The sequence below is a fragment of the Aulostomus chinensis genome, chromosome 9, assembly GCF_037954235.1.
Source record: "Aulostomus chinensis isolate RoL2024-O1b breed Wild chromosome 9, RoL_Achi_v1.0, whole genome shotgun sequence".
NCBI classification, from domain to species: Eukaryota; Metazoa; Chordata; class Actinopteri; order Syngnathiformes; family Aulostomidae; genus Aulostomus; species Aulostomus chinensis.
Window position 1 is genome coordinate 12,629,392 of NC_141328.1, and position 17,586 is coordinate 12,646,977.

Here is a 17,586-nt window from a genome sequence, read left to right on the forward strand (position 1 = left end):
TTGTCACCGGTTCTGTTCATAACTTTTATGGACAGAATTTCTAGGCGCAGCCGGGTGGCGGAGGGGGTCGAGTTTGGTGGCGGGAGGATGTCGTCTTTCCTGTTTACAGATGACGTAGTCCTCTTAGCGCCATCGGGCCACGACCTCCAGCTCTTGCTGGGACAGTTTGCAGCCGAATGTGAAGCGGCTGGGATGAGAATCAGCACCTCCAAGTCTGAGGCCATGGTCCTCAGCTGGAAAAGGGTGGTTTGCCCACTCCTGGTCGAGGGGGAGGTCTTACCTCAGGTGGACTGGGCTCTCCCTTAGAGATAGGGTGAGAAGGTCAGTCATTTGGGAGGGACTCAGAGTAGAGCCGCTGCCTTTCCATGTTGAGAGGAGCCAGTTGAGGTGGTTCGGGCATCTGGTGAGGATGCCTCCTGGACGCCTCCCTCTGGAGGTTTTCCAGGCATGTCCAGCCTCGAGGCCTACCCAGGACACGATGGAGGGATTATATCTCTCGGCTGGCCTGGGAACACCTCGGGATCCTCCCGGAAGAGCAGGTTGAAGTGGCTGGGGAGAGGGCAGTCTGGGCTTCCTTCCTGAGACTGCTGCCCCCGCGACCCGGACCCACGGAAGCGGAGGACGACGAAGACGACGATCCATATACTGTATAAGGCGCATCGGATTATAAGGTGTACTGTTGGTTTTTGAGAAAATTAAAGGCTTTTAGGTTCACCTGATAGTGCGGAAAATACAGTAGAACTAGATAACGAAAGATGAACTCTACATAACTACCTTTTCAAATAAATTTCTATGTCTCCCTGTCCCTCCTCTCATCTCTCTCTCTCATCTCCCTCCACATCCTCTCCTTCCTCCCTTGTGTCTTCTTTCTTCCCTCTCAAGATCCTCTCTTCTTCTCCTTTCCTCTCTCTCCAAGTCCTCCTGCCTCCTTCTCTCTCTCTCTATGTCCCCTTGCCTTCTCCTTTTCTCTATCTCTTCACGCCTCGCCTCCCTCTCTTTCACCTCCCTCTCTTTCGCCTCCAACTCCAGCTGGGTCTCCTTTTCCCGCAGCTCCCTAAAAGCCTCCACAACATCCACCAGCTGCCTCTTCGAGATGGATGCTGGGGAGTTGTCCCCTCCTGGGCTGACCACAGAGGGGGGTGAAACAACCGCCGCATCCTGGGCCTGAGACAGAGAGGCAATGAGAACAGGCGATGTGATTGACAGCCTGCCCCCGATTGCCTCATCCATCAGTGAGTACCACTTCCAGGATGCAGCAGTGGTCTCACCCCCTTCCGTGCTGACCCCAGTTTTAGGGCACCTGAGGTCCTGTGCAGGAAGGACGTCAAATTGCAGAAAAACAATTAGAATTATGTAATACTGACTGCGTACCAAGAGTGCCTACCATAAATGTCGCGTTCAATGTGAACTGTGTTTTATTTTGGTGTTTTGGCGTCACCTAGTGGAAGTCAGTTAAATTGGGTTTTCTCTAAGTTTGTGGTAACAGTGCTTATGCTTGACAGTATTTTTTCACACTTTCTGTTGTGCCGTTGGAAAGTGTCGTCTGTAAGTACCAGATATCATGTGTACAATCATTTCTGCGATGTATACTACCATTAGGACCGTGTAATTTATTTTCTGATATCTTATGATAGTTGTGTAACTTGTGTTTGGGCGTGCTAGGTCAGTGTTAGCATCCGGCCTGTTTGCGTGTGCATTGCCAAAGCTAACTTCTATACGACCTGTGCTTGAGATATGATGCTTGATACAGTGTTAAAATTGGGTAAGCTCTAAAGGAGCATTTCGTTACAATTCATGATTATAGTAAAGGACAGTGATATTTCATTGTAATTCATGGTTCAATTCATGTGCAGTGTAAAAGTAGTGCTGTATATATGGGTTAAAGAGGATTTCATATATCTACAAGCTATGTACATTTAATCTATATGGTCATTTTATTTATAAGTGATATACTGTGTAGCATTTGTGCTGCATGTAGCTATATATTTCATGTTGTTTATTTCATGGATGACTGTATGTTACAGTGAGCATTATCTAATTTTGCTTCCTTAGTTTTTTATTTCATTTCAGTTTTACAGAATTGGTTTGAATGGTTTGGAGAAATACAGTAAAATCTGCGAAAACTTTACTCCGCCTCCGACCATCTCATCAAGCCTGCTGTTATCTGTCTGTTGATTGTGTAGACACACATTGAGAACAGAACAATAAAGAATCAACTTATTTTCACATTACTTTGAACCAACCTTTTATTTTTGTTTAAGGTTCTCCCATTTTTTTTTTAATAAAGGCTGGGGTCACCCTTTCCTCCAGGCCCTTTTCTGCAATGAACTCCCTGGCAGGAAAATTTACAAAACGTTTCATACAATTTGTAACAATAGTTTAATATTATGGCTTGAGCATTCACTCACTCATAATCTTTTACTGTGGCATGGCACCTCCCGGTAAACAGGGAGGCGTTCTTAATCTGCCAGGCAATAAGGGTCCTAGTTTCCTCGTCTATCCCGAGTAAGAGCAAAACATATAACATTACAGACGAATGAAAAGTAAACATGCTAATAATGACATGATATGTTGCAGACAAACCTCCGTGGCTGATACTGCCTCTTTTGTTGGCCAAGCTAGCCAACAATAACTGCCGTATTTAGTGAGTATTTACGATGAAGTGAAGGCTTTGCTGATATCGGTGCAGCAGACTGAGGTGACAGAGAAAGCACTGCAGTGCACCGCTGCAGTTAAAATGCACTGATAAATTAAAATGTCGGAGTAGGTGCTTCTGGCCATATCGTCCCTGAGCAGGCTCTGCTGGCCTGCTGGTTATTTTTACTTACTACGGGTAACGCTTCGGAACCTTGCAGCTATTAGCTAACTAGTATTAGCATTCACGATACCGTTCGTGGTAAATGACAAACAACAAAAACAGGTTACATCACAAATGTACTCTGAACTACAAGCATTGGCGGTGCTTGGTGGAAAGAAAATTTGTAATGGAAAACTTATTACTTACATTTGTACAAGGCTGACATGTCTGTCGACCGACCCTCACCACTGTCCGCCGCCATTTTTATTGATGAAATGAGTGTGGTGAGTGTCCACGGTCGCACACTAAAAGTCTTGGCCAATTTGCATACTCAATTTTCGCATATTATCCATTTCCATTTTGAGTTGAGTATACTCAAAATTGTAAGACTGTAGTATGGAAGTACACGATTTGTGACGCACTTGACCGATTTGAATACTTCATCCGGGTACTTTTGCATACTCAATTTTCGCATACTATCCATACTTCTTTTCCATTGTGAGTTAAGTATACTCATGATTTTAAGTATTTAGTATGGAAGTATGCGATTTGGGACACGGCACAAGATTGCAGCACTGATGCAGACTACCTTTGCCTTTCGGCATAAAGAAGTCATCAGTGATGAGCTACCTCTTAAAGAGATCCTGGAATGCTGGCCTGCCCTTACCGTTGAATCTCAGGTGAGTATTACGCACTATTTTTTAAGGGATAAGGCTTTTTTGGTGGTCATACTTGTGTCATACTTACCTTACCTAATGGAAAGTTCTACAAAAGTCCACATCTGAAGAGTGATTTGTCATAATGTTTGAGATGTGGTAAATTTTGTTTTTATTTTTGTATATATGTCAACATTAACTAGCCATTGTTTGTTTGTGCATATTTGTTCTGAATTCCACAGGATCACAAGCATCAATCTGAAAAAACATTTCTACACGGAGCTGGATCAACATGGTTGTCGTCTACAGAGTCTCTTCCAAAAAAAGCTGCATGCTCCGAGAAAGTTGCTGAAGCTCTTGGATCAGCTCTTTAGTGCTAATGACCGCCTGGTGAGTGGGTTACATTTCCTGGTGCTTGATTGGAATACTACAGTGGATTGTGTATGTGTGAACTCTCATCTCTTCAGTCATGAACTAACGTATTGAAAGTATTGACCAATATTTATTCAAGTGATACATGTTTCAACATCACATTTTCAAATTATGATTGTTAATGTGCACAACTGTGTTTAGAAAGGTTGAAATATCAAGCAAAATGTGTGTGTTTGTGTGTGTGTGGTAGATCCTGTTTACATACAAAAAAACTACACCCAGCCATCTACATATAGTTGATTCAAAGTGAAAAAGATTATGTTTTCTCATTCAAGGAACAAGCTTACATCGATGGGAAGCATACTGCTGTTCTCCATGCTACCTCTGTGACGATGCCTTACGGTTCCTGACAACATGGGATGTAAGTCAGCATAGTGTTATATTAAGTGCTCGTAGTGCTCACTTGTTTGGTGAATTTGGGAAAAAAAAACATGTAAAAGTGACAAATTCTGGCAACATTGGAGCTTGGTCAAATCAGGAGGGAATAATTAATTTATTCTCTTGCTAAGATCTCATTCATGCTCTCTTTGTAAGTTTTGAGTATTGCCGTATATTGTTGAAAAGTAGGCAAGGCAAGGCAATTTTATTTGTAGAGCCCATTTTCACAAACAGTTTGTCTCAAAGGGCTTTACATGGCATCATAACAACATCCTCTGCACTTAGACCCTCACATCGACTGAGGAAAAACTCCATAGAAAACCCTTTGAACAGGGAAAAATCTGAGAAACCTCAGGGTGAGCAACAGAGGAGAAATCCCTCACCCAGGACGGACAGACGTGCAGTAGATGTTGTTACAGACAAGAAAACAGTTTACAATACAAAATGTGGGAAAGGTGGAAATGTTAATAACAGTTGAAGAAGGAAGCTTCTGGAAGGGGAGGCAGGGAGAGCAAGCCAGCTTGATGGGGGACTGGATGGCAGACTGGTTCATGGAAGGGGAGCGCAGGCCGGTGTAATAGTAGGGAATAAAAGGGGGGGAGTTGGGGGGGGGGGCGCGATGCAGGCGGCGGTTGGAGCTCTGGTGGATCTGTGGAAACACAGAGAGACTGCGAGACACCAAGGCCAAACTACAAAGTGCAACAAGTAATGGTAATGACAGTTCCAAAAATGTGCGGGGAGGAGAGGAGGAGAGAGGGGGAGAGAGGAGAGGAGAAGAGAGGAGAGGAGGGAAGGGCTCCATGTAACCCGATGTGTCCCCCAGCAGTGTAAGCCATTAGCAGCATAGCTATCAATGGTTCAGAGCTACCTGAACCAGTCCTAACTAGGAAAGTCTTAAGCCTGGACTTAAACGTAGTTAAAGTGTCTGCCTCTCTGACCCATGGAGAGAGCTGGTTCCACAGTAGAGGAGCTCGGTAACTAAAGGCTCTACCTCCCAGTCTGTCTTTATTGATACTGGGAATCACTAAAAGACCTGCATTCTGGGAGCGGAGTGCTCTGGTAGGACAGTAGGGACAAATGAGTTCTTTCAAATAGGATAGAGCTTTATCATTGAGAGCCTTATAAGTCAGCAGAAGGATTTTGAAGTTGATTCTAGATCCTACAGGAAGCCAGTGGAGAGAAGCTAAAGTGGGAGAGATGTGTTCTCTCTTCTTAACTCCCATCAAAACCCTCGCTGCAGCGTTCTGGACCAGCTGGAGACTCTTTAGAGAGTATTTAGGACATCCTGACAAGAGAGAGTTGCAGTAGTCCAGCCTAGAAGTGACAAATGCATGCACCAGTTTCTCAGCATCACTCTTGGAAAGGATATTCCTAATCTTAGCGATACTTCGCAGATGGAAGAAGGCGGTCCTAGTCACATGCTTTATGTGGGAGCTGAAGGAAAGGTCCTGGTCAAAAATGACCCCAAGTTTCCTTGCAGTTGTACTCGGGGTCAAGGTGATGCCATCTAGAGTAGTGATCCGATTCAAGAGTGTGTCCCTGAGGTGTTTCGGTCCAAACACGATGACCTCAGTTTTATCTGAATTTAGCATTAAGAAGTTAGAAGACATCCAGGATTTAATGTCTTTTAGGCAGTCTTGCAGATTAGTAAACTGGCTTGTGTCGTCTGGCTCCATCGACAAGTAAAGTTGTGTGTCGTCCGCATAACAGTGGAAGTTGATCGAGTGCTTCCGTATTATGTCACCTAATGGGAGCATGTAAAGAGTGAAGAGAATCGGTCCTAAAACTGAACCCTGTGGTACACCATATGTAACTCTGCTATACTCTGAATAGTCATTATTAACATTAACAAACTGAAACCTATCTGATAAGTATGACTTAAACCATTTTAGGGCAGTTCCTTTCATCCCAATTTCATGGTCTAGTCTCTGAAGTAGGATGCTGTGGTCGATGGTGTCAAATGCAGCACTGAGGTCCAAAAGGACAAGCACAGAGACAAGACCTCTGTCTGAAGCTATGAGAAGATCATTAGAGACTCTGACCAGTGCCGTTTCAGTGCTATGGTGTTCCCTGAATCCAGACTGGAAGGCTTCAAAGAGCTTGTTGCTGTGCAGATGTTCATGTAGCTGCTCCAGGACAACCTTCTTAAGGATCTTGGAGATGTAGGGGAGGTTGGATATTGGCCTATAGTTGGCTAACACATCAGGGTCAAGAGAAGGTTTTTTAAGTAAAGGGTTGATGACAGCCACCTTAAAGACCTGTGGCACATAACCTGTGACTAAGGAAAGATTAATTTGATTTAATATGGACATGTTGATGAGAGGGAAGGCATCCTTAAGTAGTCTTGTCAGGATGGGATCCAGCAGACAAGTGGCTGACTTGGAGGAAGTGACTGCAGAAGTTAATTCTGACAGGTCGATGGGGGAGAAGCTGTCCAAGTATGCACCAAGTCTGGGAGGTACTTCTATGGGAACTGTAGTCTGTCCTCCATTACTGGCAATCTTTGTTCTAATATTCACAATCTTTTCAGTAAAGAAAGATAGGATGTCGTTACTGCTGAGAGTTGGGGGGATGCATGGCTCAACAGCACTATGGTTCTTGGTGAGCCTGCCCACGGTGTTGAAGAGGAACCTGGGGTTGTTCTTCTTCTTTTCTATTAGGGACGAGTAGTAAGCGCTTCTAGCATTACGGAGTTCTTTTTTATATATTAATAAACTCTCCTTCCAGGCTTGGCGGACTTCCTCGTGCTGGCTGGAATGTGTCTTCCTTTCCAGTTGTCTGGTCTTCTGTTTTAAGGCACGCAGCTCTGGGCTGTACCAGGGAACTACTCTATTTTGGTTGATAACCTTCTTTTTCAGGGGCGCTACGGCATAAAGTGTCCCAAGGATTGCTGCTGCAGTGCTGTCCACAAGATAGTCTACCTGGGTGGGGGTGAAATCAGCATAACTGCCCATTATATTACTACAAGATGTGGCAGCAAGTTCTGCTGGAATAAGCTCCTTAAATCTAGAAACAGCAGTGTCAGATAGACATCTACTGAAGCGGTACTTTTTCCCAGGTAGGATATAATTTGTTCGGGTAAATTCACATGTAATTAAGGAGTGATCAGACAAGACGGGGTTCTGAGGAAGAACTGTGATGAGGTCAGCTTCTATTCCATAAGTGAGTACTAAATCAAGGATGTGATTAAAAGTGTGAGTGGGTTTGTTTATCCTCTGACAGAAGCCAACAGAATCAAGAAGCGACTTAAATGCAGTGGCCAGACAATCATCAGCGACGTCCACATGGATGTTAAAGTCACCCACTATAATGACTTTGTCTGAGTTCAATGCCAAGTGAGACAGAAAGTCAGGGAATTCTTCTAAGAACTCAGAATAAGGTGCAGGAGGATGATACACCACAGCAAGTAAGAGTGGTTTCTCTGCTTTCCAGTCTGGGTGGGAAAAGCTGACAGTCAGGCTCTCAAATGAATTATATGAACTGTTAGGTCGAGGGTTAACACCAAATTTGACTGATAGATTGCAGCTACTCCTCCTCCTCTGCCAGTGGTGCGAGGTACATGGTAGTTAATGTAACCAGGAGGGGAAGACTCATTTAAACTAACATACTCATCTTGCTGCACCCAGGTTTCAGTAAGTGCTAATACACCAATCTGATAATTAGTAATTAAATCGTTCACTAGGAGAGACTTGGATGGGAGAGATCAAATATTAAGCCAGCCACATTTAATAGTTGTTGGGTTGATTTGCTGGAGCAGTGGTTTTAATTTTAACTAAGTTGCTATAAATTACTCCTCCAGATTTGGGTGTAGGCTTATACAGCCTCAGGGCAGACACAGTTTCTATAGGCTGGGTGGGTGACAACATGAAGGAACCAGCAGAGGGGCGTGTTAAACTGCAGCTCTGCCTGCTGGTCTGAATTCTGGGTGCTTGTCAGGGATTAATATGGCTAATAAATTGGCCTATGTTCCTAGATAAGAGAGATGCACCATCAAAAAAGGAGGATGGACGCCATCTCTCCTAATCAGACCAGGCTTTCCCCAGAAGGAGCTCCAATTGTCTATATAAGCCACGTTGTTATCTAAGCACCACCTAGACATCCAGCGATGGAATGAATGCATGCGGCTAAACATGTCGTCACTCGCTAAATTGGGCAGCGGGCCACAGAAAATTATGGAGTCCAACGTTGTTTTAGCGTAGTTGCACACCGAAGCCATGTTAACTTTAGTTAATTCCGACTGGTGAAGCCGGGTGTCACTAGCGCCGACATGTATTACAATCTTACTGTATTTAAACTTACGTTTTGCCAGCAGCTTTAGATTTGCCTCAACGTCGCCCGCTCTGGCCCCTGGGATGCACTTTATGCTCGCTGGAGTCTCTACCTTCACGTTGCGGAGAACAGAACTGCCAATGACTGATGTTGGCTTCACAGCGGGGCTGCGAGCAACAGAGCCGACATGTAGAGTTTTATTCTCAGCGGGTGTGTCGCTGAGTGGGGAAAAGTGGTTGGAAACATGAAGGGGTTGGTGGGCAAACACGGGCTTACTGCGTCTAGGTTTCCCTCGTGATGTCACCCAGCGGGCCTGGCTGGTTCCCGGCTGCTCGGGAGCTGCAGGGGAGCTGCTAGCGGTGGCTAGGCTAGGTGGCTCCGCACCCGCTAAGGTGGACTGAGAAGCTCCTGAAGGTAAAGGACTAGCGCTAGCTTCCATGGTGCGGAGCCGGGTCTCTAACTCACTAAGCCTCGCCTCCAGGACTACAAACAAACTACACTTAAGTTAGCTTGATACACAGAATTCAAATGGATAAATTGATCACTTTTATGAGGGACAATAGCCTGCAGCAAAGTTCGCTGGACATGGAGGCAAAAGGACAAATAGCATCATCTCTCCATAGAGTGGCACAAAAATAGATGGTGGCAAATCTAAACACTTTGGTCTCCGTCTTGTTCACAACCTAAACGAGCAAAATGTGAGCAGAAGGCAAGACGCGAAGGCTCTGTAGGCAGACGAGCCTTTAATTGAGCGCCAAGATTCACTTGGCGGAAGTGACATCACACAAACCAAATTAAAAGATTTCAGTACACTGACAAAGCTAAATTAAAAGTGTTCTAATAAGTCAAAACATTTTGGTGATATCACATTTTAAAATTTCTGAGTTATCAGAACTTAATATTTTAACTATTTTTTTTTTACTGTTTGGTCTTACAGTGCATTATTGGTCTAGATTAGACTGCACCTCTGAGGATTATTTAATATTTGTTTTCATTTTCATTCAAGAATGTAGTTGTCCTCATTGTTTACAACAACAAAGCACTTTTTTAATGAAAATTTTATGTTTGTATTTGCATTGTCGTCTAAATAAGGGGAAAAATACAAACATTTTGTTTTTCAAAGCAAGGAGCATTTTATTTTGTACTTACGCAGCAATAACTTGTATGTCTGGATATTTAAGAAATCGTATTTCTTATCATTTAGTTAGTTGACTATTTCGTTGTACCCCTATCAATTAGCCTAGTCACCATTTGCATGTCTTTGGACTGTGAGAGGAAGCTGGAGTACCAGAGAGAACCCACGCAGGCACAGGGAGAACATGCAGACTCCACACAGAAAGATCACATGCCCAAGCTGAGACTCAAACCTGGAACCTTCTTGCTGTGAGGCGACAGTACTGACCACTGCACCACCATGCTGAACTGCATTGTTTTACTTTTTTTTTTTTTTTTATTTTTATGCAACTCACCAGGGATTCTGTGTGCATTCCATTCTAGTACAGATCTCGCACACCTCGGCAGTAAGGTTAGATGTACAGTATCTGGTGATGTGGTCGTCCATGTCGAAGACTTCCTGATCCTGCAGCTGCATGAGGGCCTCCTTCAATGGGTATTTCACCCGGTTGATGATCTCCACCCACATTCACTCCCCCATATTATTCTGTAGACGGGAAAGCATAGTTTTTCTTTTACATAGAGGGTGGGTAATATACACTATATAATAATAATGGATAATAACACCCAATAGGCTGCACGGTGGTGCAGTGGTTAGCACTGTGGCCTCACAGCAAGAAGGTTCTGGGTTCAAGTCCCGGCTCAGGTGTAAGATCTTTCTGTGTGGAGTCTGCATGTTCTCCCTGTGCGGGTTCTCTCTGGTACTCCAGCTTCCTCCCACCATCCAAAGACATGCAATTTGGGGACTAGGCTGATTGGATTCCCTAAATTGACCGTAGGTATGAATGTGAGTGTGAATGATTGTTCGTCTCTGTATGTTGGCCCTGCGATGGACTGGCGACCTGTCCAGGGTGTACCCCGCCTCTCGCCCGTAGATGCTGGGATAGGATCCAGCCCCCCTGTGACCCTTACTAGTAAGGAATAAGCAGAAGATGACGATGGATGGAATAACACCCAATTCATTTTTTTTTTTTAGAAAAATTCCACTCGATTTAGTCTGCAAAGTCAACATGGTGAGAGGAAACACGATTATACCAGATGTAAAAAGTTTGATAGGGAATCTGAAGAGCAGGACCATTGACGAGTAGGGGTACTGACAAGTAGCCCCAGTCAAAGGTGGATCTGGTAAAGGATAAGTGATTTTGTTTGAAAAGGTGTTAAATAACTTAATATTCCAATAACAATCATTGCTGGGGTTTGTCATTAAGTAGTTCAGTAACATCTGAGTAGCAATTCCAAAGCATCTCATTTCGGGCATCAACAAGGCACATTTTTTTAGAGTATCCAATTAGCCTAGCCGCCATTTGCATGTCTTTGGATTGTGGGAGGAAGCCGGAGAACCTGGAGAGAACCCACACAGGCACAGGGAGAACATGCAAACTGTACTTGTGCTGACTGACTTGACTTTTTTTTATTTTAATGAATATGTTGTGCAGAAATACAAACACTCAGACAGGACATGGGGTAGATAAACAAATCTGAAAGTGTGTGGCTTATCTGTTTTACTATTCAAAAAAATTTTATATACCATTTTCATCATTAATAGTTAACTATTATGGTCCTACTAAAAACCACTAAGGAGAATTTAGCCAAGCAACATCATAAACTGTATTTGTGAATATTCTCAGTCATCCAGGTTATCGTAATTCTCAAAAATGATCAAACTAGGCAACTGGACTCACCTCTTGTAAGTGAAGACGTTTCCCCTCTCATCCAAGAAGCTTCTTCAGTTCTAAAATTCTGATGGAAAGTATCAGGTATGTAATCACCCAAGGGGGTGGTGGCAAAAACAAGTGGTCTTAAGGCCAGAGCAATGGGCTCATTGGGTGGTCATGTTAGTCGTTGGCCTCAGTTTTGGGTTGTTACCCCTCCCAGCCCTCTTAGGAGGGTCGTTCAGGTCACCTGAATGAAGGTGTGAAGGCTGGCTGCACCTCCTGGGAAGGGATCTAAGGACAGCATTGTAGGTGGGTGATAAGTGGTGTCTGAGGCCCCCTCCTCTGTTCAAAGATGGATGTTCTACTTTGACATGAATGGCTTCTTTCACCCCTTTTTCAAACCATCTGTCCTCCCTGGCCAGAACGCGTACCTTGTGATCTTCAAAGGAGTGCCCCTTCTCCTTGAGGTGGAGATGGACTGCTGAATGCTGACCTGTGGTTTTGAAAGTGGGGTGAAAGAAGCCATTCAGGTCAAACTGTGTGGGAGACAGAACTCACCTTTGACAGTGCTTTATCACGTCCAAAAACTCAAAAAGATAATGGGTGAAATGGCTTGTGCATTTAGCAAACTAGATCCTTCGCAAGGAATTTGGAAGCTGAGGTTGGATGCAGAAAGCAGATCTTCCACAGAGCAATTGAGTCCAGAGGGTCTGGAAGGCATTTACATAAATGAATTGATTGTCTGAGGAAATACACACTGACAACATGATAAATGGCTGGAGAAACTCTCAAAGAGAGTCAAATGGACAAACTAAACAGAAGAAAGTAGGAAAAAATTAAAGTGTAATTATTGAGTATTAATTATTGCACAGTGGTGCAGTGGGTAGCACTGTCGCCTCACAGCAAGAAGGTTTCGGGTTCGAGTCCCAGCTCGGGCACAGGATCTTTCTGTGTGGAGTCTGCATGTTCTCCCTGTGCCTGTGTGGGTTCTCTCTGGTACTCCGGCTTCCTCCCACAGTCCAAAGACATGCAAATGGGGACTAGGTTAATTGGATACTCTAAATTGATCGTAGGTATGAGGGAGTGTGAATGGTTGTCTGTCTATATGTGTTGGCCCTTCGATGGACTAGTGACCCCTCCAGTCTGTCCTGCCACAGGGTTTTTGCTAGACAAAGAATTCCATAATTGGTTGTCATTTACAACAGTCCACAACATGACTGTGATGAATTTACTGAGTTTGCAAAGTTCTATGAATTTCAGCATATCACCTCTAGCCCCTTATATCTACAGGCAAATGAACCAACTGAAAAAGTGATCCAAATTGTAAAGAGACAGTTATGAAAAGCCTGAGTCAATAAAACTGGCTGGAGCTGCATTTCTGGATTGTGGAGCATTCCCTGCTGAGCCACTCATGAGTTGTAGCTGTGCATCACACTTTCACACATTCCAAAAAACAATGATAACAAAAACAGCAACAAACTCACCAACAAAAGGATGAGACTCAAACACAGGCAGAAAATTAACAAAAACAGCAAGGTATCAAGAAAGTGATGTTGTGAATATTGAAGGCCTGATTTTTGGTCCAAGAAAGCAGCAGTCCTCAGTGAAGTAAGACCCAGGTCAATTTTGTTAAGCCGTAGAATGGACAAGGGTTAAGGAGAAACAGGAGCAGTTTGTTGCACACTGAGGACATTGAGAATCAAGCTGAGGATATTTGATCTGAACAATTAGCTGGTGATACACCTGATGTGCACCACAGTGAGCCTCCTTTACCTGCCCCAAGGACTGAGACACTGACCACTGATAATGTCCTCCTGAGAGGCTCATAGAACAAGGGTGAACTGTTCAACTAATAAAAGAGTCATAGAGACACTCAACCAAAACTAAAAATCATTCATCTCATCAAGACCTAAAAGCCATACACTGACATCCCCCCCCCCCAAAAAAAATTGTCAAAAATTTGTAATAACGCACTTTGGATTCTGTAAGCCCCAAAAGTTGACGTGCCACACTGCACCTTACAATTTAAATCAATTGGGAGGCAATCTCTGAACATATATTTTGTGTCAAACTGGGGCAGTCTGACCACTTTACAACCTGTATGACTGGATTTGGGACAAATTTTCCTACAAAAATGTGAAATCTATTGTAAGATTTCACCAAAATCATGGTATTTATGAGGATATTTCACAAGTAGAGAACTCTAAAATCCCAATCAAATTGAAAGGGAAAAGGTGGTATCTGAAAACATCTACATGCCTGTGGCATAAGCACTTCTGTGACATAAACCCTTCAACTGCGTCAGGGTGTGAAGGCTTGTTCAATGCTGCTTGCAGCTTTTATTAGTGCTATTATTTCAAAATACTGAATAAGCACACTAACAGTATAACTCCTTAGGATATCCTATAAAATATTAGAGACGCCTTTCTTCAAAGTTCTTGCCATCCCCCTGCCTCCCTTCCAGATGTTTGGACTGTGCCATCTCTCTGGGGAATTGCTGACTTACCTGATGCAGTGACCCCAAAAGATGCAATTTACCTCTCATCAACAACACAACAATGCCAAAACTAAACCAAGTAAAGGAGAGAAAGAAGAGAAAAAGAGATTAAGATAGCGTTACAGTAAAATGAATGGATTAGTCCGAAGTTAGTGTTGTAGAGTATTGGTGGTGGTGGTTAACTATGTTTGCCTTGCTTCTACAATAATCAATTAGAAATTATATTATTTTTCTATCCCCTTTATAATGAATAGTTGGAAGCCTTTATTTTACAATTTCTACTGTCTAAAGTTTACATTGGTGTTAAAGTGCATATCATTAATGTTAATGCAATATATTTTGTCTTATCTAATGTATAGCAAACCATGCATTTCAACAGTCAGTAATCCTACATACTCCTTTTTTCAGATGCACAGATGAAATTTTAGAACCCCACTCCTACAAATCTTGGGCCACCTTAAGATACCACCTCCACCTCCGCAACATGAAGTGCTCCTGTCCCCTCCTATTTTATGCCACCTGTTGAGTGTTTTGATAGCTATTCTTTATCTAAACAGTAAGAGGATATTGAGGACAAAAGTATTAAGTTTCTGCGTTAGTGTTTGCAAAATTAGTTGTGAAATTAATTCCAATGCAAGAGGTGCACTAGCCTTGGGCACCAAATTGGCCAGGACTGGCGCTTACAATGACCATGGTGTAAATCTAGTAAAAATGCTGCCAGCAACCTGAAGTGCCATACCAGCTGAGTAATATGAGAGTTCCTTGTCATCGCCAGGGCTTAACAGGACATCTTCTTGGCATGTGAAGTAGCTCTGCTTGAGGCTCATGTTACCCGCAGCTCAACAGGTACAGGTCCATGGATGAGCTTTCATGCTGAAATGAAGACAAATGGCAGGGGTACATCCAGAGAAAAATTCTGGGATTGCTTGTGAGACCTGAAGACAAACAAATATCAGCCATGCATGCATCAAAAAGAAACAAATCCATTTGTAAAATGTAAACCCACAATTCATGCCACCTTTGTCAAATGGTTTAAAAATTTGAAGTGTGCTTTCATGGCACTTTCCAGTATTCCTATATTCCTACTTCTCCTTGTGCTTATATGACAATCATCTATCATTAATTCCATCCAGTGACCCCAGCTGGAGCTAACCCCAACAAATGCAGTAACAGAAATGCAGCAGTGATGACATGTCTCCCCTTCAGTCCCTGTCAATCGATCCCTTGCAGTTATCTGTTTGTTTAGACAATAGAGGGGGCTCTACGATTTCTTTTTTCCTTTCTTTTCCAGGTGAAAGGAGGTTTGATCTGTGTGCAGCATTAAGAGCATGAACTATGAAGACTGTGGTCTTCATAGTTCATGCTCTTAATGCTGCACTCAGATCAAACTATGAGACGAGGGTATTAAGATCAGCTTACATTTCAAGAGAATGTTCTTGACTATCTTGTTTTAAAAAGCTCCTTAAGCAGTGACACATGATCGTTTGGAGGACAGGAATCATTCCAAGCTTCTCCTTGTCCTCAATCATCTGCCAGCAGGATACAGTTGATAGCACTTGAAATAGATTTGGGTGTAACTCAGTCCACAGTGAAAATACTCCAGCATCATCACTTGATCTGGACCCTGTTCAAGTGGATCAGATACAATGGTGTGAGCCAAGTCTGAGCAGAGTCAGGAACTGCAGTCCAAGGTTGACTGAGGGCGTGTATCTGAATCCTTATCCATGCGGAACACACACATGTACGCATGCACACGTGCACGCACACACACACACACACACACACACACACACACACACACACACACACACACACACACACACACACACACACACACACACACAAAGGATTGTGAAGTTCCCTTAATTTGTGTTTGGTCCTCATGAGGACTAGGGATCCTGATAAGGTTAATGTTTATAACAAGAAAGGTCTCCAAAAGGTAACACAAACCAGGTACACACACACATGCATAAAATATATTTCTATGACTGCACTGATGTGCATCAAAGATCATTGTTTGACCAGATTAATCTTGGCAATTACTGTATGCTAATGCTACTATTAATAATCACAATAATAATACCAACAACAACAACAATAATAATAATAGTCATAATTGGGGTGGAAAGTCTTTTATCTGAGCAAATCCATCCATTAAAACTCCTGTTCAGTCTCATAGCAAAGAGAAGCACAAAGGTCCAATAAATACTATCTTTAATTCAAGGTGCTATACTAACATTTCACCACTGAAATTCATGTTCTTCAGAGCATCATCTAGATGTAACTTTGAATTAAGAGATAATATATAGTTTTTGTTGTGTTTTCTTTTGCTTTGTCAAAATTAAAAATATTGACCCAAGAAGGACTTAAAAATACACCTGACTTGAATAAGGTAGAAATACATGTATTCCTTTAACCTGTTCAGTCTCTCCATATACTGTATATGCTTATCATCTGCTGTTGATCCATGGAGGAACACAGTTCATCTCCCAGGTCCGTCCTTGGTGAGGGATCCCTCCTCTGTTGCTCACCCTGACCCTCACCCTCACCCATTTTTCCCTGTTAAGAGGGTTTTCTATGGAGTTTTTCCTCAGTCGATGTGAGGGTCTGAGGGCAGAGGATGTTATGATGCTATGTGAAGCCTTGAGACAAACTGTTTTGTGAAAACGGGCTATACAAATAAAATTGCCTTGCCTTGCCTTGCCTTGCCAGGTGTCTTAGTGGAAGCAAAATATTTGTATATACCAAATGATCATAAATAAATATCTATTTGTCAATAGGACAAACGGAGTGGCCGTCTTGGATCTGAAGGGTCGCTGGTTCAATCCTCACCCCCGGTGACCATGTCTACGTGATTTTGAGCAAGATACTGAACCCATAATTGCTCCTGATAGGTTGGTGCCTTGCATGGCAGCCTTCACCATCAGTGTGTGTGTGTGTGTGTGTGTGTGTGTGTGTGAATGGGTGAGTGAGATGACACTGTAAAGCGCTTTGAGTGCTGCTAAGGTAGAAAAGCACTATCCAAATTGAGTCATTTACCATTTACTAAAAATTCCATCCATTGTCTTCCGCTTATTCCTCTTAAGGGTCGCAGGGGGGCTGGAGACTATCCCAGCTGCTACAGGCAGGGTACACCCTGGACAGGTCGCTAGTCCATTGCAGGGCCAACACATAGAGACAAAGAACCATTCACACTCACTTTCATACCTACAGTCAATTTAGAGTATCAATCAGCCTAGTCCCCAAATTGCATGTCTTTGGACTGTGGGAGGAAGCCGGAGTACCCAAAGAGAACCCATGCAGGCATGGGGAGAACATGCGAATTCCACACAGAAAGAACTCGAACCCGGAACCTTCTTGCTGTGAGGCGACAGCGCTAACCACTGCACCACCGTGCCGCCTCTTACCAAAAATTATTAAATGTTATTCGCATGTGTGTGGTCCCCTGAAAATTTCCTGGGTAAAGATTGTGTCCAGAATTGTGTTTATATTACTTTTGTTATCCCACCCATTGTTTTTTTTATTACTATAGTTGTTTGTTTGTTTAAATTTGCTTAATTATACTACTTCTCAACAATAGTTGGCAATAGCAGCCTTGTAATCTGAATTACTGATAATGTAATCCTTCGATAAAGGAAGTCCACCTTGTCATCTCAGGGACAATGTGATTGAAAACTCACAGTGGACTGACTTTCTGTTTTATTGCAGGTGACGGAAGTACCGAAATGC

General features: G+C 43.1%; 1 pseudogene; it reads right to left on the reverse strand.

The window, feature by feature from the left end:
• Nucleotides 1-790: 790 nt before the first annotated feature.
• On the reverse strand, nt 791-10,174 carry LOC147255826 (uncharacterized; annotated as a pseudogene).
• Nucleotides 10,175-17,586: the final 7,412 nt, after the last annotated feature.